This window comes from Anolis sagrei, chromosome 4 (assembly GCF_037176765.1).
Source record: "Anolis sagrei isolate rAnoSag1 chromosome 4, rAnoSag1.mat, whole genome shotgun sequence".
Classification (NCBI taxonomy): Eukaryota; Metazoa; Chordata; class Lepidosauria; order Squamata; family Dactyloidae; genus Anolis; species Anolis sagrei.
Window position 1 is genome coordinate 182,776,794 of NC_090024.1, and position 25,499 is coordinate 182,802,292.

Below are 25,499 nucleotides of genomic sequence, written 5' to 3' on the forward strand. Positions count from 1 at the left end.
GCCTTAAGCTTAAAAGGTAAGCAGAAATGCAGCCAGTATAAGATAAGGTGCTAATGAGAAACTCTTTCTCTGAGAATGGGTATTCACTACTCTCCCAGTCTTGGGAGAGAAGGAGGGGGAAGACTACACTCTTCTTGAACCTGTGAACTTCATCTCATAGCTTCTAAACGGCTTGCCTTGTTAATGTATTTAACCCCACATGGAATGGATTTCCTGTGACCCAATCTTAGGAAAGTAAAACATGAGCATCTTGTTTAAAACCTTGGAATCAGGAGAACAATGTAACATCCAGCAGCGGGACCTAGGGACTATCTGTGCAGGAGGCTTCATCAGCATTCAGCCCAAGGCACGCCAGGGCCGAATACATTTTTCTGTATTTCTGCTCTGCATCCTTTCCCCATCTATTTCTCATCAATATGGTTATGATTTGTTCTCTCAGTATCTTTATTTTACTTTAATGTATCCTTTGAACTGAACCGAGCAGGACATGAGTGGATAGGTTGCCAGATCAATACAATAAACTACATCCCCTCAGTTGTAGACTCAGCTCACATTCTTGAATAGGAAATTCAGAAGCTGTTTATAATCCAGCCTAATCTATCATGTTTTTCTCCCCCTTTTTGGGACTGCAGCCTCCAGAACCACCCCTAGGGGCAAGATGAGTAAAGTTAAGCCATCTTAAAGTTGTTTTTTTGTCGTGTCAGGAGCAACCGTTCCTGTTGTGAGAGAATTGGCCGTCTGCAAGGACATTGCCCAGGGGACGCCTGGATGATTTTTGATGTTTTATCATCCTTGTGGGAGGCTTCTCTCATGTCCCCGCATGAGGAGCTGGAGCTAATAGAGGGAGCTGATCCGCCTCTCCCCGGATTCGAACCTGTGACCTGTCGGTCTTCAGTCCTGCCGGCACAGTGCTTTAACCCACTGCGCCATCAGGGGCTCCATCTTAAAGTTAACAGTTAAGAACTATTCAGCAGTGAAATACACTATATCAGAGTGTGGTGAAGTCTCCTTCTCTAGAAGTTTTTAAACAGAGGCTGCTGAGAGTGTTTCGCTTGTGTTTTGCTCCATGGCGGGGGTTGGACTGGATGATGGCCTTTGTAGCCTCTCCCAACTTTTTATGATTCTAAGCTTATTGCTTGGACTGGAGTTGTAATCTATAAACATAACACCTACAAGCTGTGTTCACATGTTACATTGTGTTGCATTATGTCATATGTTTTCAGATTAAAAAGTCTCTAAAAAGACTTTTGCATATGGCAACATCAATGAGGGCAGAACCCTCATTCATATTCCCACATGCAAGCATGAATGAGGATACCCAAAAACTTTCCTTTGTGTTCAAGAGTTTTTTTCTGTGATGTTTGTTCTTTGTGGACTTGATGACGTGTTCCAAGCAAGGAATTGCCCTTTGTCTCAGAACATGTGCTTCAGGAGTAGAGCAGCAATTCACTGTAAGGGGAAAGTTATGGGTAGCATGTCTACTCCATTTGCTGTTAAGTGCCAACTGTGGATAGATAACTTGAAAAGCATTGGTTCTCATGCCTTCTTACAGTACTTTGTTTTCAAACAGACTTTAATCGGTAGCCCTTGGTTAATAATATGATATTTTCAACAGGAGGACTGACAGCACCTGAAGTCAAAGACTGCTTTCAGTAAGGTAGGACACATGGCCACCTTTCTTGGAACTCATTGAGGTTGAATTCTGATGTGAAGCTTAAGAAAGAGATGGAGGCTAATGGTCCAGGACCCCAGTAATGCAAGTATTTTGAGGGGGTTCATCTTGTGCCTCCACCCATGAACAGAGGAATGGGTCAAGCACCTGCTACTACTTGCTTTCCCACTCTTACAATTAAGTGCCTCACTATGTGCTGCGACTGCCCTCTCCTGTTCATCGAGGGTAAAGTCCTAAAAAAATTGAGCAGAAGGGACCTGCTTTATAGAGAAACTGGAACAAGAGCTCTATAGCTAACTTGATAAGACAAGTGTAAGGTTATGTATGATGTAAGGCCTTGCCAGCAGGTTCTGAATCTCCATAAGGTTATCTAGTACCACCCTAGTTTCTGGGTTGACACACGACAAAAGTATTTGAGCATGGATTGAGAACATAGAGTAGATAATATTTGCTTTTCTCTCCATCTGCAACATGGCTTTCATGGATTCTGGTTTGGAAATGTTCTTTGACCATTGATGCATTATCTCTCCCTACAGAACATGTGTAGATGTGGTATCTCTCTTGGGGTGATGTGTGCTCCATCCATTTATTGTTATTTTTTTAATCGCAATGAATAATGTCAATTTTGTCGAAGGCTTTCATGGCTGGAATCACTAAGTTCTTGTGGGTTTTTTCGGGCTATATGGCAATGTTCTAGAGGCATTTCTCCTCTAGAGAAATGCCTCTAGAACATGGCCATATAGCCCGAAAAAACCCACAAGAACTTAATGTCAATTTTATTTTAAATATAAAAATACAGTAAAAATCAGACTCCAACATGTCTTTGGTTATATTTGGAAGGAACACAGGATGTAACTTCAAAGAAGACAAAGATATTAGGAAGCCACACTTATCTTACATTTTGTGTCCTGTTCCTGAGACCAAAAATCCTTACCAGCATTCAAAGGCATTCAAGATCAGAAGCAGTAATATCCATTCTGTTCCTGAACAGTGGTTCGTTCACCTCACTTTGTGGATCAATGCTTCTCCACCAAAGACTTGATTCCTTTTGAGTTCTCTTTCAAGCATGGGCCATCTCTCAGGGGGGTTGCCTGTGGTGAAGCTCCCAAGGAAAATCTGCAGCAGAACCTTTGTAATTCAAAGCTTTTGGGATATCTCTTGCTGCTGCTTATCTGGGTGACAACCACTATTTTATCAACTACCACATCATATGTGCTGTTCATGTACTGTCTCAGCTATACCACCAGCCCACTTGCATAAGCATTTGGAGTGGAATCGTGTAGTTTTTATTCAAAGGCTTTAAAACTTCCAAACTAACCTGGTTCTCATGTAGATGATATCCATGTTCACAGTTAGAAAGTCTTGGGATTCACTTCCTATGTTTTTTAAGTAGGGAATCGCCCCAGATGAAACCTGGCAAGACATTTTGTTATATTGGAAAAGTGACATAAATCAGTGATGGCTGGATAATTTTTTTGGTGGAATGATAAATCTCTATGACTTACTTACTTAGGCGATCCCTAGTTTCCCAAGGAGGATTGTCTTCCAATATTCTTGTGGGTCTGTATGTGGCTGTGGAGCCCTATTCTCTATGAACAGCTGTTATGGTATTAGAGCAGGACAATCTTGCAAGGACTCACTATGAAAATACAAATTCATAGAAGAAGTTTGTGGATATTAATGCCCTATTTTAGGAGAATTTCTAGTTCTGGATCTTTTCCTCCAATTGTACAGTCATCCTGCCCCTCTTATGTTATTTTTTAGAACAACTATGTCTATTTCTGGATGTGTCACAGCTCATCTTTTTGCCATTCTTGTGTCCAAAATATCATGGTTTTGCACACAGGAATTATAATATAGTCCACCCAGTGTAGGTCAGTCAACCTGCCTAGCCATGCTCAGGGCCAACAGGACTTCTTCCCTGTATCTGTATCAGCTGAGCATCTGTGAAGTATCACCTAGGTGATTTTAGACCACATAAAAAGCAGACAAAAACACGGCTAATGGTCACAGGGCATAAAAAGGAGGATCATTCCAAAAGCTGTTATCTGATACTCATTGAGCATACTAGGACCCATGAATTGCCAGTGAATAACAAGAGAATAACTGTATATAGCCATCATTTATAAGTCAACTTCATGTATAAGTTGAGGGCAGATTTTGAAGCCACAACTGTGGATTTTAAGGTAACTCGTGGATAAGTTGAAGGTCAATCCACAGAGAAAGAAAGCACTAATGCTGCCTCAGAGAGCCAACAACCCCTTGCTGGTCCTGGCATTTCCCCACCCAAGCATTTTAAAAGGCTAGAAGCAGTGGTACAGAGAGTGGAGCGGGCCAGCGATGCTTTTAGAATCTCCCAGGATAGACCAGGGTTTTGCCTTTTTTCAGTCTACCCAGAGAAGGGAATGGTTCATACTGTATATATTTAGGGTTTATCCATGGGTAACATTGATCTGTGGATTAATTGATCCAGGGTTTTGGGGTTGATTTTTTGACTAAATTTTCTAGATGTATACATGAGTATATGTAGGGTAATATCTTTATCTGAAGCAACATGCTCAACTGGCCACAAATGTTTATATTGAACATATATGAGCAAGCATCATGTACACACGGGGAGATAGGAATGGAGTTCATTGCTTTCCCTCTGGCTTCCTACTGCTTTCAAGAGCTCCCATGGAGCCAGCCATGTGTTGCTTGGTTGTGAAACTTCTATTAATTTGCTGATGTATTCATCCCCTGGAGACACTAGCAATTGATTTCAGGAAACTGCATCCATCTCTCCTCCTGATCCTGAGTGACAGCATGACTGTTTCTTGCCTCCTATTACCTGACATGTTCTGCTTTATGTGCTTGCCCACTGAGAGGTTGCAGAGGGAAGATGCTGAACTCTGTCGCTCCCTAAGTGAGTGGATGAAAGGGAGCATCACATGCTTCCAATTATTTTATATGCTCTCCTGCTATTGGTTACATTTCCCAAAAAGTTCAGGTAGCAGTCAGTCAATGTATCATGAACTTGATCAACTCAAGGGTCTTGAAGAGACAAAAGTTTTTCAAGGGTCCACAGTGTGTTCACTGTGAAAAACCAGGGGTTGTAAGCTCTGAGAGCCTTGGTCATTTTACTAATCCTGTAATGGACAGGCTATTGCATTATATGCATTTATTAAGTGTATGTACCCAGTGACACAGTGGGTTAAACCCTTGTGCTGGCAGGACTGCTGAAGGCAGGCCAGGAGTCTGAATCCAGGGAGAGCAGGTTGAGCTCCCTCTGTCAACTCCAGCTCCTCAAGCGGGAACATGAGAGAAGCCTCCCACAATGATGGTAAAGCATCAAACCACCCTGAGCAATGTCCTTGCTCCCACTGTTAGGCCCAGCTTCTGCCAACCTAGCAGTTCGAAAACATGCAAATGTAAGTAGATCAATAGGTACTGCTCAGGTGGGAAGGTAACAGCACTCTATGCAGTCATGCCAGCCAGATGACCTTGGAGGTGTCTATGGACAACGCCAGCTCTTTGGCTTAGAAATTGAGATGAGCACTAGCTCCCAGAGTCGGACACAACTAGACTTAATGTCTAGGGAAATCTTTACTTTTACCTACTTAAAGGTAAAAGTAATCCCAGGTTGGGTTGCATGAGAAATCACACTTCTGTCACCTCTCAGGAGATGGTTCCTGGCTCTGTGCATCAGAACTGTTTTGTGAATTCTGCTCTGGCCATTAGTAAGTCTCAATACACTCACAGCAGCTCGAGTTTCTTCCTGTTGTGCAGGCTACTGCTTCTGAATCTCAGCTAGACAGCCTTTCCCACTCTGTGGCTTATCTTGCAACTTGGTTGTCTGTAGTCTCTGCCCAGTTGTTACAACTTTTGCTAGTTGTTTTTTGACAACTCGATTTCTTGTAGAATTGCCTATCTTTAACAAATGGACTTGCCCTGAATAACAGCTCTGTGGTGGGTCGGGAAGGCTACCTCTGACTAAAAGAGATACTGCAGGCTATGAACAGAGGTAAATTGAATAAAATCAATACATTAAAAACCCTGAGACACACACGGTATATATCTTGTATGCAAGCAGGTTGTATGAAAAAGATCCAGGGTCTTTTTGAACCACAAGCTAAGTATAAATCAAAGTGAAATATCAATACAATGCTAGACTGTATCAACAGATGTATAACATCCTCATCAAGAAAAATCATAGTGCCATTCTATTCTTCTTTGATAAGACCTCACCTGTAATCCTGTGTTCAGTTTTGGGTACTGGAGTTGAAGAAAAATATTGCAAGCTAAGTTTTGAGGGGGAGATGCCTTGAGGGGGAGATGTGGGTCCCCAGGTGTTTTGGCCTATAACTCCCAGAAATCCCAACCAGTTTACGAGCTGTTGGGATTTCTGGGAGTTGAAGGCCAAAACATCTGGGGACCCACAGGTTGGGAACCACTGCCCTAGATGAACAAAGATTTGGAAGCCAAACTGTATCAGCAATGACTTGGGTAGCTGAACATTCTTAGCTTGGAGAGGAGAAGACTGAGAAGTGAGATGATAGCAATGTTGAAATATCTGAAGGGATGTGAGTTTTGGGGTTTTCTATTTATTTATGTATGTATGAATGTATTTATTTTACTGCTGCTGTTCCTGGAACTCAAACACAAACCAGTGGACTCAAATTACCTACAAGAAAAGAAATTCATCATAAACATTATGAAGAGCTTCTTTACTACATAAGCTGTTTGGTAGTGGAAGAGTTGAATAGATTGCTTTTCAGGGTGGTGAACTCTCTTTCTTGGGAGGTTTTCAACAGTGAGAACATGGCCCTATAGCCCGAAAAAACCCCCACAAGAACCTAGTGATTCCAGCCATGAAAGCCTTCGACAATACAGTGAGTGGATAGCTACCTGACAGAAGTGTTTTTGTTGTATATTCCTTCATGGCAGGGGTTGGACTAGATTGTCCTTGCAGACTCTTCAATTTCTATAAATCTAAGATTTTGAAACTAAACTTTTATACTTGTGGGGCTATGGCAGAGACAGCCAGACTTTCTGCTAATTACACTTTTAAAATATTGGCTTGTTTGGTCCTGTGTTACAGTCAGGAGAAAAAATTAGAGAGCTGAATCAAAAGATTTCAAGTAAGTAGAGACATGTAATCATGTATTTGATAAAAGAAATGTAGGAGGCAGGAGTTTTGGAAGACAGTTCGAGAAAGAGCAGAAGTGGATGGCAGAGAGTGGTGGTGTTCATGAAAATAAGATCACGAGCAAGGATGTATCAGAATCAGAGGAAAAGGTGGAGTGCATAAGAGGCCATTGTGGGTATTAACGGTAAGGAAAGGAGAGTCATCCAGATTTGTTGGAGAGTCAGAAAGCCAACAGACTTAGATAGGGTTATCAGAAAGCCAGTGCTGTTGTGGTTGGAGTGCTGGACTAAGACTCCAGGAAACCAAGATTTGAATCCCCGCTTAGCCCTCTGGGTGATCCTGAACAAGTTCTGCTCTCTCAGTGTAATAGGAAGGATAGCAAAACCCCTGTGAAGAAATATTTCGATTTAAAAACCCTCTATGACAGGTTTGCATAAGTCAGAGTCAATTTGAGGACACATACCAGCAACAACACACTGTTGTGAGAGAAAGAAAGGGGGAGGCTGAGTTTCCACGTACACTCTAGCCCAGGGTTTCTCAACCTTCCTAATGCCACGACCCCTTAATTCAGTTCCTCAAGTTGTGATGACCCTCAACTATAACATTATTTTTGTTACTACTTCACAACTGTAATTTTGCTACTGTTATCATCATAATGTAAATATCTAATATGCAGGATGTATTTTCATTCACTGGACCAAATTTGGCACAAATACTCAATACACCCAAATTGGAATACTGGTGAGGTTGGGGGGGGGGGGGGGATTGATTTTGTCACTTGGGATTTATAGTTCACCTACAATCAAAGATCATTCTGAACTCCACCAACGATGGAAGTGAACCAAACTTGGCACACAGAACTCCCATTACCAACAGAAAATACTGGAAAGGTTTGGTGGACATTGACCTTGGGTTTTGGAGTTTTAGTTCACTTACATCCGAGAGCACTGTGGACTCAAGCAATGATGGATCTGGACCAAACTTGGCACAAATACTCAATGTGCCCAAATTTGAACACTGGTGGAGCTTGGGGAAAATAGAGCTTGACATTTGGGAGCTGTAGTTTGCTGGGATTTATAGTTCATCTACAATCAAAAAGCATTCTGACCCCCACCAACGATAGAATTGGGCCAAACTTCCCACACAGAACCCCCATGACCAACAGAACATACTTTTCTGATGGTCTTTGGCGACTCCTCTGATACCCCCTAGTGACCCCCTTAGGGGTCCTGATCCCCAGGTTGAGAAATACTGCTCTAGTCACTCATTTTGCTCCTAAAGCTCTTTACTGGTAATTGTGGGAGCATTTTAACCAACAGGTTCCCAACAGCTTTCCACCTTGCCAAACATTATTGTTTTTTTCTAATGAATCACATAATGTCATGATACCCTGAGACGTACAGTAATGAATATTGTAATCTCCTGTTAAATTTGTCCCAACCAAAGAGCAAATAGCTTAGCTAACAAGTAATGTGTGAATCTGCCCACACTTGTCAATTTCAGAATATGGTCCTGTAGACTGTTATTTCAGAGGAAACAATCTCTAAATATTACATACCAAAGAAAACTATGAAATCCAGCAGCTCACCATAAGAGGATAGGGAAGATGAAGGCACACATACATGCATTTTATTTGGTACCTGCTTTTGTTAATATGTGTAGTAGTAAAGTGCATTGTTATATAATTATTCCTGTCATACCAAATGTATCATTCCAACTCAAATCAGGGAGTACTTACAGGCCCCATTTATAAGGGGCCGGGCTGGTAACACAACTGGTTAATCAGCTGCAATAAATCACTGCCGACCGAAAGGTGGCAAGTTCGAAGCCGGAGTTGGGTGTCGCAACTCAGGATAGATTCACCTTGCTCAAGATACCACCACACACCAAGGCTGTAGGTTTTGTAGTTTCCTCAGGATGAGAAAAAGCAAAATCAAAACAGAGAAATAAAGTTGCAAAAGTTCAATAGGCAAAACAGAGTCTTAAATGGCAAAGTTCCCAAGATCCAAAGGCAAAGAACATGAAGCATAGTCCGTTAGCATTGGTTAAACAAGAGTCCATGGCAGCAAAACAAGGTCTCCAAAAATCAGGATAAAAACCAAGTCCCAAAGAGCCAGAAGCTTTCCCCAAAAACCAAGATATTTCCACAGAAGTTAACAGGGTAGAAGCAACATTGCACTGACAAAGAATGCCCTTCAACCAGATCACTAAATATGTTTTCCCAACACGAAAGCATTACATTGACCTCTACCTTCATGTTTGTTGGCAAGGCATGTGCTTCTGCGAACTCTTAATTGCAAACGGTCCTATCTAATCAAATCTCCACTATCTTCAAGGCCGGATAGCTCATTATCCTGGCCCTGCTGGACCTGGTCACCCTGGGAACCAAGAGGCCCTGAGCTCTCAGAAGGAGCTTCCACTTGCAGCTGTGAAGTTTCACTATCTTTATCTAAAGCCACGGGCCTTAAGAAGCATTGCTAACAACAAGGCAGCAGGAGATGATGGGATCCCAGCTGAACTGTTTAAAATCTTAAAAGATGATGCTGTCAAGGTGATGCATGCCATTTGCCAGCAAATATGGAAAACACAAGAATGGCCATCAGACTGGAAAAAATCAACTTATATCCCCATACCAAAAAAGGGAAATGCGAAAGACTGCTCAAACTTCCGTACAGTGGCCCTTATTTCTCATGCCAGTAAGGTAATGCTCAAGATCCTGCAAGGAAGACTCCAGCAATACATGGAGCGAGAGTTGCCAGATGTTCAAGCTGGGTTTAGAAAAGGCAGAGGAACGAGAGACCAGATTGCCAATATCCGCTGGATAATGGAGAAAGGCAGGGAGTTTCAGAAAAACATCTACTTCTGCTTCATTGACTATTCTAAAGCCTTTGACTGTGTGGATCATAATAAATTGTGGCAAGTTCTTGGTGGGATGGCCATACCAAGCCACCTTGTCTCTCTCCTGAGGAATCTGTACAAGGACCAAGTAGCAACAGTCAGAACTGACCACGGAACAACAGACTGGTTCAAGATTGGGAAAGGCGTACGGCAAGGCTGCATACTCTCACCCAACCTTTTTAACTTGTATGCAGAACACATCATGCGATGTGCACGGCTTGATGAATGCAAAGCTGGGGTGAAAATTGCTGGAAGAAACATTAACAACCTCAGATATGCAGATGACACCACTCTGATGGCCGAAAGCGAGGAGGAGCTGAGGAGCCTTCTAATCAAGGTGAAAGAAGAAAGCGCAAAAGCTGGGTTGCAGCTAAACGTCAAAAAAACCAAGATTATGGCAACAAGAATGATTGACAACTGGAAAATAGAGGGAGAAACCGTGGAGGCCGTGACAGACTTTGTATTTCTAGGTGCAAAGATTACTGCAGATGCAGACTGTAGCCAGGAAATCAGAAGACGCTTACTTCTTGGGAGGAGAGCAATGTCCAGTCTCGATAAAATAGTGAAGAGTAGAGACATCAGACTGGCAACAAAGATCCGCCTAGTCAAAGCCATGGTATTCCCTGTAGTCACCTACGGATGTGAGAGCTGGACCTTAGGGAAGGCTGAGCGAAGGAAGATCGATGCTTTTGAGCTGTGGTGTTGGAGGAAAGTGCTGAGAGTGCCTTGGACTGCGAGAAGATCCAACCAGTCCATCCTCCAGGAAATAAAGCCCAACTGCTCACTGGAGGGAAAGATACTAGAGACAAAGTTGAAGTACTTTGGCCACATCATGAGGAGACAGGAAAGCCTAGAGAAGACAATTATGCTGGGGAAAGTGGAAGGCAAAAGGAAGAGGGGCCGACCAAGGGCAAGATGGATGGATGGCATCCTTGAAGTGACTGGACTGACCTTGAGGGAGCTGGGGGTGGTAACGGCCGACAGGGAGCTCTGGCGTAGGCTGGTCCATGAGGTCACGAAGAGTCGGAGACGACTGAACGAATAAACAACAACAATCTAAAGCCACATTCCTTTCTCTGGGGAACAGAAATGCCGTCTCTTCTTCAGAATCAACACTGTCTGCCTCAATAACCGGAACATGTTCAGAAATCTGTTACCCATCATCCTCCTCATCCTGAGGAAACTCAGGCTCAGAAAGCTCAGGCTCAGACTGAGCCACAACATTAGGGTTGAGCAACCGACTGTTAATAGCTGTTAAAAAAAAGCTGTTAAAAATTGCCCAGCCCACTGTCAACCTAAGCAGTTTGAAAACAACTGTGAGCTGTGAGTAGAGGAATTAGGGACCGCTTAAAGCAGGAAGGCTAATTTATGACACCATAAAAATGCCAGAGAGCAAAGAGGAAATACTACGATAAAAAAGGATGGCGTCATAGTGGACAAAGCAACAGCTCCCACTGTGGCCGAATCGAGCAACCTCAAGGATCCGAAATGGAAGAACTGCTGAATGGCCTCTATCTATCTGTTTGTATGTCTTGTATGTAAAAACACTGCATTGAATGTTTGCTGTGTATATGTACATTGTGATCCACCCTGAGTCCCCTTCGGGGTAAGAAGGGCGGAATATAAATACTGTAAATAAATGAATAAATAAATATGGTATCATTCAGAAGGTAGACTGGGAAAGCTGCTTCCTACTTCCTTCACGGCTTTTACTCGGAATTGGTAGTTCACATCGTGTTATCATAATGTTATCAAGTGGTAGGAAATCAGAATGGCTACTTTGGGGATGAACATAATCCACTTCCATTGTCCTGACAGACCATCAGTGAGCCTTATCTGTTTTCTACATATGCAAAGCTGATCCCAGGTTACTTGAATTTGCAAACAAGACCTAGACAGGGCTTGTGTTTAATTTCTTGCTGTTCAGTTATTGCTTTTAACGAGCCAATGGTTTACAGCAAAAGCCAGAGGCCTTTGGGACCTCTTTAAAGACACCTAATGAGCTCTGTGCTCTGCCAGGCTGTGTATACTAGACTTCTTGACTTCTGGGAGTTCATTATATCCGTAGAGAATATGCCTCGCCTCTCTGCTCCTAAGTGTAATATGTGTACACAAAGCAGAGTGTAGGGGAGGTTCTCAGAACATGATAGACATCTATCATGTTCTGAGAGTGAGAAGCAATATTAGGTAATGTTCTTCACACACACAGATTTCGTTTCTCTGCAGCATGCCTGATACTGGACTCCTCTCTGGATTTATAGCCCACATTTCTCTCAGAATGGGATTTGAGGTGGCTCACAAGTTCCCTAGTTGTTGTATAGGTAAAAACCTTGTCCTCATGTACATCCTCTCTCTGAGACCAAAATACCATATGGGAATGAAGTAGGAGGTATAATTTGTCATGGGCCTATGCCCTTTAATATCTGCAAGGTCACTGAGGCCCAGCTATTCAAACTGAGAGCTCAAACCATAGATCTTTAAAAAAAAAAAAACCCTGCCTTTCTCTTTTATTTCTTTCTCTCTCCTCTCTATGCAGATGTGCTTCTCGGCTGTTACAGCTTCTGGTGCAGTGTGTCAGGAGAATTTCATTGCAACAGACAAGCTAACAAGCACCCTTTGCAATATTCACATTGTGCTCAGAGAGTTCAACTTTAATTTAATGAATGACTGCACAATCCTGTGCTCAAGAACCAATACTTGAATTTCACCAGTTGAATTCACTAGATATGCCAGTGGAATGGCTGAATTATACTTGTAGGGAGAGGTATAGAAAAGAGGATTGTTACTTCATATCTTAAATCCTTCATTTCTTGGTGATGCTGTCAATAGTACAGTTAAATTCCAGTTGCAGGTCTGGTGCAAATAACTCCACCCCACTAGGTTCAGTGGTGGGGGAAAATTAAAAATATAGCCTGAAAAACCTACAACAACCCAGTGATTCCAGCGATGAAAGCCTTCAATAATAATTTATATATATTATTTATATTTATATATATTATATCTACACAGTACTTTTTAATTTTTTTGTATTTGCTTTGTTTTAAACTAGGATCAGATGTGTGGTTGTTAGCTGCCCTGAGTCCTCACAGTGTGAGGACATGATTCCAAGCTTGGAAGAACAAGCATTTGACAACACACCTGAAGCAAGGTCAGCATTAACAAAGAACCTGGAGGAGGATAGCAGTCCTGTGAGAAAGTGATAAATCGGGAGAAATCGTTTCACAGGAGTTGGAGAACACTGTGAAAGGGGTTGGAAAGGGAGGAGGGAAAAGAACTAGAAAAGGGACTGGAGGTACATTGGAAAATTAGTAGTGTTATTTTCTTTCTGTGTGTGTAGGAGCAATAGCACTGGCTACATCCACCTGAAGTGTGAGTGCTATTTAATTGCTAGGAGCTACCAGCAGAAGCTGACACACAGGGGGAGAGGTGGGGTATAAAATAATAATGATAATGATAATAATTGTGTCCAGCATCTGGGGATTCTTATCTCGTCTCAGGCTGATAATTCCAAGGATCCTTCTCTCTGTGCTACTGGAGAGGATGGATTGAGTTGGAGAGCACCGTGATGTCATATTGCATTCTAAGCATAGGGTGCAGTGTTCATGACTTCCAACCATGAATGGATAGTATGTGGGTGGACCTAGGCAGGCTTCCCAGAGACACAGTAGCAGTTTGTGTTGTTTTTGTGCCTTTCTTCTTCCATCCCAGACTGAGCATGCATGAGATACAGCAACTATTCTGGCATCATGATGACAACATCCTTCCTCCATTTCACATTCAGCATAATGGGAATATAGGTTTGCTCTGCCTATTGTTATAGTCAGGAGATATGAAGAAATAATGCCAGCTGTGACTACTCAGACCTGCTTGTGCACACACCATGATGCTATTGGCACCTCTTGAACTGAATTGCAAACATTGCTTGTATGAGCTAAATGGTCTGATAAAGCTGATTCTGGGATATTCCAACACATGACACAAGCTTTAAGGGAAAGAGTGATAAATTGTCTGGGAGCAAGACAGAATGGAAGATCCTCTTCTTTAGGTACAGCTTGTTTCCCACTTTCTTCCATGCCGTTGGTTTAGAAAGCCTTAAACCCGAGGGCTCCCTATTCACTCGCCTTCCATTGCAATATTGAAGGTCAGCAGTCTTTCCTGAATAAAAGGCAAATTTGCATATATTTAAATAGGCTCAGTCAAGCGCTACTTGTTCTACATGTTAAGATACTTTTAAAAAGGTAGCCTGCTATGGTAATAAAACAAAAGTTAACTGAAGCTGCCAAACGTGAAACATTGAATTCAGCAGAGCTGCATCATACACTACCGTGGATATTCATTTTTCAATTACTAAAGTGGTTGAGAAATTATATTTCCAGTGTCATAAAAATGAAAACAACAAAAAAGACACAACTTGAAAGCAGAGCTGAAAGCATTATTCATTAACTGGTGTGATTAATCAAATCCATTAGCCACAGTTTAAAGATGTGGATTTTAAAATATCGAATACAAATCAGAACTGCCCCTTTTGAAAGAGGTTCATTGCCGTCGTGTAGTCTGAAACAATCTCTCCATACATCTTGATCCAGGCAGTGTGCATAAGGTAATCTCCCCAAATCCAAGGAATGTGCCTGGGAAGATGTAATAAGAGCTATGATTCTGCCCAAACAGATGCAAAATGTTAGATACATATATTCAATATCTAATTACAGTTTGCCTGCCATATCTATGGAACCAGTTCCTGCCGTTTCATTTACACACATTTGACAAGTCATCTCTAGGCATTCTCTAAGTTCCCCAGATGATTCTATGGCATGTCTCCACTGGAAGTAGTCAAGAGAATCATGCTGGAGGACTCAGTGATGACTCGAGAGATGTCCTCTGGCAGAACTCTATGGTATGCTTCTGCCGGAAATCATTCGTTCAATCGGGTTTGCTATTACCCATGGGTTTATGTATTTGCAAGAAATCCTGGAATGTATCTTCTGTGAATCTGGAGGTCATGCAGTAATTGATAAAATGAGTTAATTAGGAGAAAGTGATATACATGCATGGAGGTGTATATGTATATCTCACATGTAATATATCTCTCTACGTCAGATATACATGCTATGAAAGTTTTTTTGCTGGTGCTCAGATGTTTATTCCTGATTAAGAAGGATATAGACAAGGTGAGTAGGTTCAGAGAAAGGCAGCAAGCATGATAAGAGGTATGGAAATTATATGAAGAAAGACTGAAGGAGTTAAGCGTGTTCATCTTTGTGAAAAAAAGACTGACATGATTGCATTCTTTACAAACCTCAAGGGCTGTCACAGAGAGGAGAAGCCAGCCTGCTCTCTGCAGTCCCAGAAGGTAGGACAAGGTCTAGTCATGATAAGTTACAGAAAGGTAGATATTATTTGAATGTTAGAAGGAACTTCTTGATAATAAGAGCAGTTTGGCAATATAGAGAGGCAGTAGAGTCTCCTTCTCTGAACTTTTTTTTAAAGTCTGGAGAGCTATCTATTAAGGATGCTCTACCTCAGTGATTCTCAAACTGTGGGTCCCCAGGTGTTTTGGCCTACAACTTCTAGAAATCCTAGCCAGTTCACCAGCTGTTAGGATTTCTAGGAGTTGAAGGCCATAACATCTGAGGTACCACAAGCTGAGAACCACTCTACCTGGAGGTCCTGCTCTGACCAGAGTGGTGGGCTCCATGACATATCAAGCCACTTCCAATGCTATGGTTCTATGTGGAAGTGTATATTGTCTGTAATAATAAAAGAGGAGTAATCTGATTTGGAATGTTAGTTTTTTCCAAAAGGTAACTTTCATTACTTTGACATCCAACAGGTCATTTTATTATTACTACATTACAGAAGAGTAATTTCCAGAATTACTAATTAGCTACTGTTACAATTACTGAGAAGAACAAGAAATAGTGGGAAATGCTCTCTGGCTCATCCAGGATATTACAGCTTGGAAAATGGTAGTGAGGAGATTGTTGGTTGTTCCCCTGTGCCTCATCAGCTGGCCCAGAAACAAACAGCACAAGGTAGCCACTTATGTCACCCTTCCATTCATGTCCCTCTTCTTGTTGCTTAGACGGAGCAAGAACATAATGAGCAACTAGCAGAAACCTCATTATGTTCAACTCAAAAGTAATGAATCACAGCCTTTGCCAACACAGGATGAAAAGTAACACAGTTCTGGTTTGTTACTCCAAAAAGTAATTGGTTAGCAAAGCAACCCATTAAAGTGAGTTACTTTCTAGTTCAGAAAGTAATGCGGTATTAGAAGCTCTACGAGTGAAAGACATCCTCTGGGGAAATGTAAAGGAAATGCGATACTAGAATTGATTGTGCAGGGAATTATTTCCATTCCCTTGTTTGCCCAGATTTCTCACCAGGTAGAGTTGTAAGATAAAACTCTCTGGAAAGGCTTGTACAGAGGACCATTTTACTATATGTTTCACCGTCTATGATCTGATGTGTAGCAAAATGCTCCTTAGTACTTGGCAGGATCCTGTATATAACAAAATCACACACCTTTCCTGAAAGAATGTAGACATCTGTAAGACCTAAAATCCCTAAAAGCACCAGTCCCCATCTGATCTTAGAAGCTAAGAAGAGTTAGTTGTGGTTAGTACTTGGATGGGAGACTGTTGATCAATACCAGGTGCTATAGGCTATATTTCAGAGAAAGAAACTAGCAAAACTACTTTTTACATATTCTTTGTCTAAGAAAACCCTATGAAATTCATGGGATTACCTTAAGTCAAGAGGCAACTTGAAGGTACATGTACACAAACACACATGAGCTAAAAAAGCTGGTTTCCTCTGTGGTCAATATAATTCAAATTTGTACGGCGTCCAGGGGTTTGTTTCCTAAACACTATGCTTAATCAATTATGCTTGCAACAATGCTATTTATTATATATTGTCTGTCCGAATGTATCTTCCCCTATGAACCACCTTGGAGATTAAAATCTGCTCACGGTCCCACCTTCTTCACAAGCGCGACTGGTGGGGACGATAGATAGGGCCTTCTCAGTGGTGGCTCCTTGGCCGTGGAACTCTCTCCCTAGCAACATTATATCAGCCCCCCTCCCCGCAGCCTTCAGAAGGAGAGTAAAAACCTGGCTTCGGGATCAGGCTTTTAGAGAATAGCACAGTGCAATAATATAATTGGAATATGTAAATGATACGTTTTATTGATTGGCCTATTGGCCGTATCAAAACATTTAACTAATTGGAATATGTGCAATTACTATGGAACGGCCTTAGACTATGATTTCTGGATGTAATTTTAATATTGAATGTAATTTTAAAATGTTTAATATGTATTAATTTTAATTCAATTTAGTTTAAGCTTAATATTTATATGTGTTTAAGGCATTGAATAATTGACATATGTAAGCGGTCTTGAGTCCCCCTTGGGGTAGAGAAAGAGGGGCTATAAATAGGGTAAATAAATAAATAATATATGAGATGGTTTCATTTGAATGCTATCTTTTCTTAGCAATTAATATTGTTTCTTTTCCCCTATATTATTTTCTACTCTCGGCCCTTCTTCTTTGGACAGGTACATATTAAATAGGCTGTGATATTGAATATTTTTAAACACCTGCTCTAAAGCTTCCTTCTTCCAACTCTGTCCCTCTAGATGTATTAAATACCCCCCCTTTCTGCTGAGGCTGATGGGAGGGAACCCAAGTTATACTCTAAAACGTTTGGAGTGACTGAGGTTGAGCAAATCTGCCATTCAAAGTCAAAAATTTCCTAAACATTTTTAATACAAATCCAAAGGGAGAAAAGCCAGGGCACAGCACATACTTGCTGTGGAACATGGAAGACATTGAGCCAGAAGTCCCTTGATGCATAGCATTATAAACAATACTAGAGCTTGGAAATGTTACACGTTTGGTCTGAAAAAAGCCCAGAAATTTAATGGGAACAAAGATTCCCCATCTCTAGGGTTGAGACTCAGCTAAACAGAAGTACATGTTATCATTAATAGTCAAGTATCTTTGGAGTCCTCAGTTGATCGCAAAGATGAAACACTTGGTTTTTTTCAGCCGTTACCATCACCATAGGATCCTTGGCTTTGTTTTCTTCTTGTACTGGTCAGAGTAGATAATGTTGCGCTAGATGGAATAATAGTCAGACAGGAGTATATAAATCAGCTTCTCGTGTCCTTAAATTCATAATATTCTGGCACTGGGAGGCACAAGCTGTCTCAGTTGTCCTGCCATAGAGTAATGGTTTTTCATCTTGTGTTCCAAGGAATCCTAGGGTTCTTCACTAACTGAACAGATGATCAGAAATGGTAGATGAAGCCTTTAAAAACACATACACACACCCCTGCTTTTACAGCTTCTTGTCCATATAGTGCAAAATTAAACTGTCGAATTTGTTCCTATATCCTGTAGAGTGGACTGGACAATTGGTGACTAATTCATACTGGATTATATAATATCTCTAGTCATAGAGATATATACATCTGTGTATCAGTTGCTAGGGAACATAAGAAGAAGAATGCTATTGTGTTCATGTCCTGCTCTGAATGTTGGCCACTGTGGGAATAAAATTCTGGATGAAATAGGCCTTTGATTAGATCTAGTTGGGCAGTTCTTAAATGAGGGTTGGAACTTTAATAGTGGCAACACTGCTGTAAAGACGTCACACAATGAAACCAAAGAATGTTCCTTATACCACACATTAGTTACATACCTACCTTACCTCTGAGCAAAAAGACTCACCCTTCCTACGTTACACGCATGCGGAGTGACGTGAAGAACCGAGCCTCGTATTAGCTTGCATTTTAAAGTAAGTGTTGTCATGAAGTTTTCAAAACAAGAACAATGGAGTTGGATAAAGAGGTCATACAGCACAACAGTATCATCAAGGTATTCAAGAGGCTTGTGGGGAATCTGCATTGCCTTACAGAACAGTGGCAAGGTGGGTAAAAGCCTTCAAAGAAGGACAGTAAAATGTGGCAGACATGCATCGGCCAGGTTGTCCTAGTGTCAGCAAAGTGGAAGTGAATGCTGTTGCCACACTCGTAGACAGTGATCGACACCATATGATTCGTGAGCTGGCCTGAAACACAGGATTTGTGCTTACAACTGTGCTCCACATTCTGAAGGAACGCCTGGGCATGAGAAAAATTGCTTCATGATGGGTTCCACATCATTTCACAGAAATGCAGAAATGGCTACGATATGATGCTGCTCGTACCCACTTGTAGCACTATGAGCGCGAAGGAGAGGCATTCTTATGCCGTATCATTACACTGGATGAGACTTGAGCCAGATCATACCAGCCAGAACTGAAACTCCAATCGAATGAATGGCATCATTACGGGTCACCACGAAGTTCTAAATTTCATCAGAACCCCAGCAATGTGAAAGTTATGGTGATTCTCATGTATGACTGTGATGGTGTCATCCTAATTCACACCATTCCCCCACATCAGACCATCAATGCTCAGTATTATTGCTCATTTTTGGAACACCATCTCAGACCAGCTTTGAGAAAAAAATAGTGACACTTTCTGCAGAATGCCCCTATCGTTTTGCATGACAATGCTCGGCCACATGCAGCGCAAGCTGTGGCTGATTCGTTTGATCAATGGGACTGGGAAGTACTGTACCAGCCACCATACTCCCCAGACTTAAGTCCTTGAGACTTTGACCTAATTCCTAAGATGAAGGAACCACTTCATGGCATTCACTTCAGAACTGTTCCAGAGATACTTGCGACAGTAGATTGCTCCATTTGAACTATCAACAGAACAGGCGCTGCAACAGGTGTCCTACGACTTCCACATCGTTGGAAATGGGTTGTACACAATGCTGGTGACTATATTGAAGGACAGTAAAACTTGGTGGTATGTATCACTTTTGTATTGTATGTAAATAAATAGTTGCCACTATTAAAGTTCCAACCCTTGTATTTACTATTGATCTCTCTCTCTCTCTACATCATATAACTGGGTATGTTCTAAGACACTTTCTACACTATCATATAAAATCCAGATTATCTGCTTTGAACTGGATTGTATGGCAGTATAGACTCATATAATCCAGTTCAAAGCAAATGTAAATTATATGATTTGATAACCTGGGATATATGACAGTGTAGAAGGGGCCTAAAATGGATTATCCATCATCACAGGGTGAAAATGAGCCACAAGAGATGTGGTCGGTGTTCTAGATCAGCACTGAATAACTCCATATGGCCATTGGCCCAATGGAGTTTAGAACTTCACATGACCATTGACCAATTTTGGATGCCCAGGTAAAAAAATTATATTCTTCCCCCAAAAACATGAGGATAGGAAGGAAGTGAGGAGAGAAGAAATAGTAGAAAGAACAAGTAACTTTGCCTGATTTTGGCTGTGCCTATCCCTTACTGCCAGAATATTGTCCCAGGCAAAGTACCCAGAAGAAATGTATTCCTGTGAGGGGTGGGGGGGAATAGGATTTCATATGATGAATATGCTTCATCATTACTTTATTGTAAGTATTTTCACTCTGTTCGTCTCCTGACAAGGCTCCCAGAAGGATTTATATAAGGTCAATAAAAACAATAACAAATCATGAAAACTGTGTGCCTTTAAATTGCCTGTTTAAAAAGAAGTGGGAAATGATGACAATATGCCTTGCTGGCCTCTTATTTCTCTTCCACTCACAGGGCCCTTGACTCTAATGGCTTCGTGGGGAGAGAAGGAACAGTCCAGTTTCTGGTGGAGATGACAGTGACAGAGTTAGCTTCACAGACTTCTTCCTCACCTGAACACAAAGCAGTTTGACCAAGATAAGGGCCGGAGAACATTTCACCATTCATTATGTATGTCTTCTTTCCAGAAGGGAACTCCAGACTTCCTCTAGAGCAGGGTTACCAGCCAGCTTACAAGCTGTTCAAAATTATGGGAGCTGAAATCCAAAACACATGGAGGAGCACGGTTTGAGAAACTCAGCTCTAGAGAGATGCCAGAGAAAAAGAGAAAGCAGTCCTGAAGAGCAAGTGCATGGTCAAAACTGTCTGCGGTTGAAGCAAAACAGGCATTCTGAAAGGAACTGCAATCCAGTCTCATTTAGGGTAACAATGAGGATAACCCAAGGATCAAGCAAGCAGAAGGCAGCTAAGTGATAGAGCAATGGGTCAAACAATGCCAAATGGAGATTTTAGAGCAGTTGTTTGCAGCAAAGGAATGGCTTCAACCATGCTAATTTCAAGCTAGCTGTAAATCAGCACAATTGACCTCATTACTACAGTGTGCTCTAAAGGTTTTTCTGCTCTTTTGCAGTTGGCATTTTAGTCTACTTTTATTCAGAGGGATGAAGTTATTCAGTGTCTGGCTCTTGGTCTACATGAGTAAAAGGAAATGGCACAGATTCCATTTCCAACAGTTCCAGGAAGGGCTACCAGTTTCTTCTTGCTCTGAGGCTCCTTCTTTGGAGGCTTTTGAACAGAGGCTGGATGGCCATATGTCAGGGGTGCTTTGAATGCAATATTCCTGCTTCTTGGCAGGGGGTTGGACTGGATGGCCCATGAGGTCTCTTCCAACTCTATGATTCTATGATTCTATGAATGGAGACTGTTATCTTGGTTCTTCTCTTCTTTGTCTTTGGTTCTTCCTTGTCTTAGTGGAGGCGTGTATCTTTGCTCTTCTCTTCCTTGTCTTTGGAACAGCTTGAGAAACTGCAAGTCGCTTCTGGTGTGAGGGAATTGGCCATCTGCAAGGACCTTGTGCAGGGGACACCAGGATGTTTTGATGTTTTTACCATCCTTGTGGGAGGCTACTCTCATGTCACTGCATGGGGAGCCAGAGCTGACAGAGAGAGTTCATCTGTGCTGTCCCTGGATTTGAACCTGTGACCTGTCGGTCTTCAGTCCTGCCGGCACAGGGGTTTAACCTACTGCACCACCGGGGGCTCCTGTCTTTGGCTAAGGAAGTCAGATAGGGTGTGCCACCCAGACTGAATGAGAATGCCTATGTTAGTCTCCAAACACTTGATATCCTTTCCACTTGTAGAATGGGGTGAGAGGAATTTGTAATAGAAAAGTATAAAATATTATTTTTTAAAAAATTAACAGGACTTTTCTGGAGTATAGAGTGGTTCAGCACCCTGAATAACTCCTCTAAAATGTTGTTGTAAAACCTAGCATACATTCATTGCCCCAGAACATTGGAGCTCTAGTTCCCTTTGCTGGAAGGTAAAAACTTTGTTGCTAAAGACACACATTTTTCTCCCCTTCTGATTTTCCACTGGAAATCATCCCCTCCAAGGAAGATGCAGGCTGCCAGCATTTTGTGATTATAATTTATGTGTATACACATATACTTTGGACCCAAGTTCTGTAGGGAAAGGAGGCAGTCACCTTTGTGATGTGCAAACACGAGTCTGATACTCTTTTAGATACTACTCCCTCAAATTACCATGGCTTTGCACTTGCCTGTAAACCAGCTCTACTGGCCTTCTTACTCAATGTGCTGGAATCAGCTATTTGCTAAACATGTTGCGAGGCCCACAGAAAAACCCATTTGAATTTAATCACATTGCATGAACGGAAAAAAGCAAGACATCAAAGCTCTGTTTGGAAATAAAACAAGAGATAAGAGTTAGCTAATAAAACTCAGAGAAACGAGACTGATCTCCCTGCAGTGCCCTTTATCTTTTTTGCCAAAATGCTAGAGGAGGAAGCAAAGTATATGATGGGTTGTCTTTAGGAAGGCCCCTTGTAAATCAACCCCCTCCCCAACCACACACACACATGAAGATTAAAGCAGGCACAGATTTGCACATGATTCATTTATATGTAACAATGGAAAACAGGAAAAAAATTCCCCTAGTTTAAATAGAAATAAAATACCACTCACTATATAGCAGGAAAATACAACATAATTTACTCAAGGACTTTATCACATGAGGCTGTTCTATCACAACCCTCATGTTCTTAAAGCAAGCAGAAACATACCAGGACCAAAATGTTCTCTTTAACACACACACACACTTTATTACCACTTTGTGCTGCTTTGTTTACTGTTGCTTTTGCAGATGGTATTCTGCACAACATTCTCACCCTGAAGTGGATAAGCTAGGACCGCAGATAAGAGGATTCATACCTGGTGAGCATATGCTAAACCAAATGAGGCAGAACAGAGCAACAACTCACCATGTTGAAGACAAACCACAGAGGTTTACAGTCTCATCACACCAGTGCATGGATCCACTTTAAATCTGGTTTCTGCCTCCTTCAGAATTCTGGGGTTTGTAGTTTAGTGAGACCCAGGACGTGCCTAGCTGAGAAGTTTAAAGGCCCCTCCCTAAACTACAAGCCCCAGAATTCTGCAGGATGCAGAAACTGGATTTAAACTAGAGCCACGAGGTCCTAAATTTAATTCAGCCAAAAGGAATGCAAGTACAAGTGGATGCTTCAAAACGTATACACAAAAAATACAAAGAAAGAACAGTGTCTTATATAGTTTCACAGCTTTTCAAAACTCCTGCTCCATCCCCTGGGCATTCGAAAGAGGGGCCACTCAAGATTTGCATCCTGTCCCACATTTTTAAATATTGCAGATGCACAATTATAACCCTAGAGTACTGTATCAGTGTGCATTGTGGACTGACTCTACACACTGCAATTTGCACATTGTATATTGCTTCTGTCCGTTTCACAATGTATTTAGAGCTATGTGCATTCTTAGTTTCTCATAGTTCATATTACTGCAAATTGCAGTGTTTAATGTATGGGCTGCATAGTGCTAGCACAGTGTAACTCCATTGGAGGATATTCATTCATGGCTGAGGCGATGCATTACTTGTCCTCTGTGTCTGCTCACTTTGCTATCCAGATACTAATTATAATAGGAAATTTCTTTATATTTAAATAGGATTTTGGTGGGATCTGTCCTTCAAAAAGAGCTTGTCTTCAAACAGAACTGCCATTTCAAATTTTTTTGGTCATATTGCTCTACAACTAACTAGAATTCATCCTTCAGTGGGGGAAGGTGGCTTCTATCTCAGTGAAGTAGTGCATATACTTTTGTTGACATCTGTCTATGACTTTATCTATTACTCTAATTTGGAACCTCGTCTGCTTTTAGTATTATTCCAAATATTAAAGAAGCAATACAAGATGCTGAACCCTATTCCTAAAATACATTCAGGACCGTGACTAATTACAGTTTACAATGCAATCCAGAGTGGACTCAGTATATCCCTTATATGGAAGCCACTGGCCATTGCAACTGACAGTGGGCCCTAAGCACCCAGCAAATGGCTCCTTTTGTTGCTTCTGTTACAGAGAAAAAACCCAGACTGAAACAACAGGGAAAATGTCACTGAGCTAATAAAACTAGGGAGATGTATTTTTGCTATGCCTTCAACACTGTATTATTGTTCTATGGCAGGTTTTGAGCTTAAAAATAAATGGCAAGGTGAGCAGGAGCAGGGATGATGGCAAGAGAAACCTATCAATTGCTACAGAAGAAAGCTGTGGCCTCACCCCTTCATTTGACAAATGGTCTTCTCAAACTTCTACTTAAAGATGAAGATTGCCTGCTGTTGCTTCCAGAATTTTGCAGTCTCATCCTCAGCAGAATTAGGAATGCTGAAGCCCCTTGAGTAAAATCGGGAAAAGTTTGTTTGGTTCTGCCCAAGATCAAGTTTCTGGACAGCACTTGGAAAAATAATTCCCAGCAATTTCCAGATTCTCCTGTCAAGATGGAACTTTTGCAGGTTGTGCTTTTGGTTGACTTTGTCCACTGCTAAGTGCTGCATTTTGTTTGTGGACCTGGTTATTACAACCCCATCATTTCAGAGATTTACTGAAGCCCATAGACCTCAAGGCCCAACTGGAAGAATAAACATATCTAGGAGAGGTTTCCTGCCTGTAGCAGGTGGCTGTAGCATTAGCAAAGGAAGTGTGGCAGATGAGCTGCTAGTCCAAGGTACCAGATGGCAAAGGAAAAAGATCCAACTAACTAAAAGCAATGTCAGAGGTAAATGCATGACTTGAATTTGTGAATAAAATCGGTGTTTTTGTGCTATCTTACCATTATTTTCATTATTTAGATAATTTGTTATTGTGTATTGCTGCTCTACAGTATTTGTAAATCCCTTTAGGAGAGTAGGTTTATATGGGCGAAGTCTAGGAGTCTTCAAAAAGTAGGTATGTGGTAGCCATAAGTCCACTTTCTGAAAACCTCTAGTTTTCACAGTAATGCCAGATTTTTTTTCCTTAAAAAAAATTAAGAGTTTGTAATGGAAATGTATCTGTGAATGGCTAAAATGAATAGCAGTCTGTGTAAAATATATGCCAAGATCCTCCATGGGTTGTGTAACTACCATGTCAAAGCTATGCTCTCTTTTCTGGTGTGCCTCCCTAAAACCCACCTTAAAAGCCAGGCAACAAATACTGAGCAATGTAGTATTAGTAAGCAGGGTGCTGAAGGATGCCTCCCACCAGGGTGCTTCTCACCAGCAAGCATATCAAAATTAGAGAGGGTGGGGGCTGGGCATAGTGTTGTACAAAAACAGATTATAGGGACAGGGCTGAGGGTAAAGTACTGAGTTTAATCTGACAGTCAATTCGGTCTGGGCAATCATAGACAGAGCCTGACCATGTTTTAAGGTCCCTACAGGAGGTAGGCAGAGTGGGTGCTAGCCTAATCTCCCTGGAGAGGGAGTTCCAGAGCTGGGGGCCACCAATGAGAAGGCCCTCTCTCTCATCCTCACCAACTGTGCTTGTGACCAAGGCAGGAGTTTGAGAAGGGCCTCCCTGGCAGATCTAAGGGTCCGTGCCAGTTCA

At 41.6% G+C, this 25,499-nt stretch overlaps 1 long non-coding RNA gene across 1 annotated transcript; it reads left to right on the forward strand.

Annotated features, from left to right (window-relative positions):
• Positions 1 to 1,612: 1,612 nt before the first annotated feature.
• On the forward strand, positions 1,613 to 24,743 carry LOC137096988 (uncharacterized). The gene is made up of 3 exons (XR_010909875.1): positions 1,613 to 1,657; positions 12,748 to 12,846; positions 24,100 to 24,743. It is a non-coding gene; the product is annotated as an uncharacterized lncRNA (long non-coding RNA).
• The last annotated feature ends 756 nt before the right edge of the window (positions 24,744 to 25,499 follow it).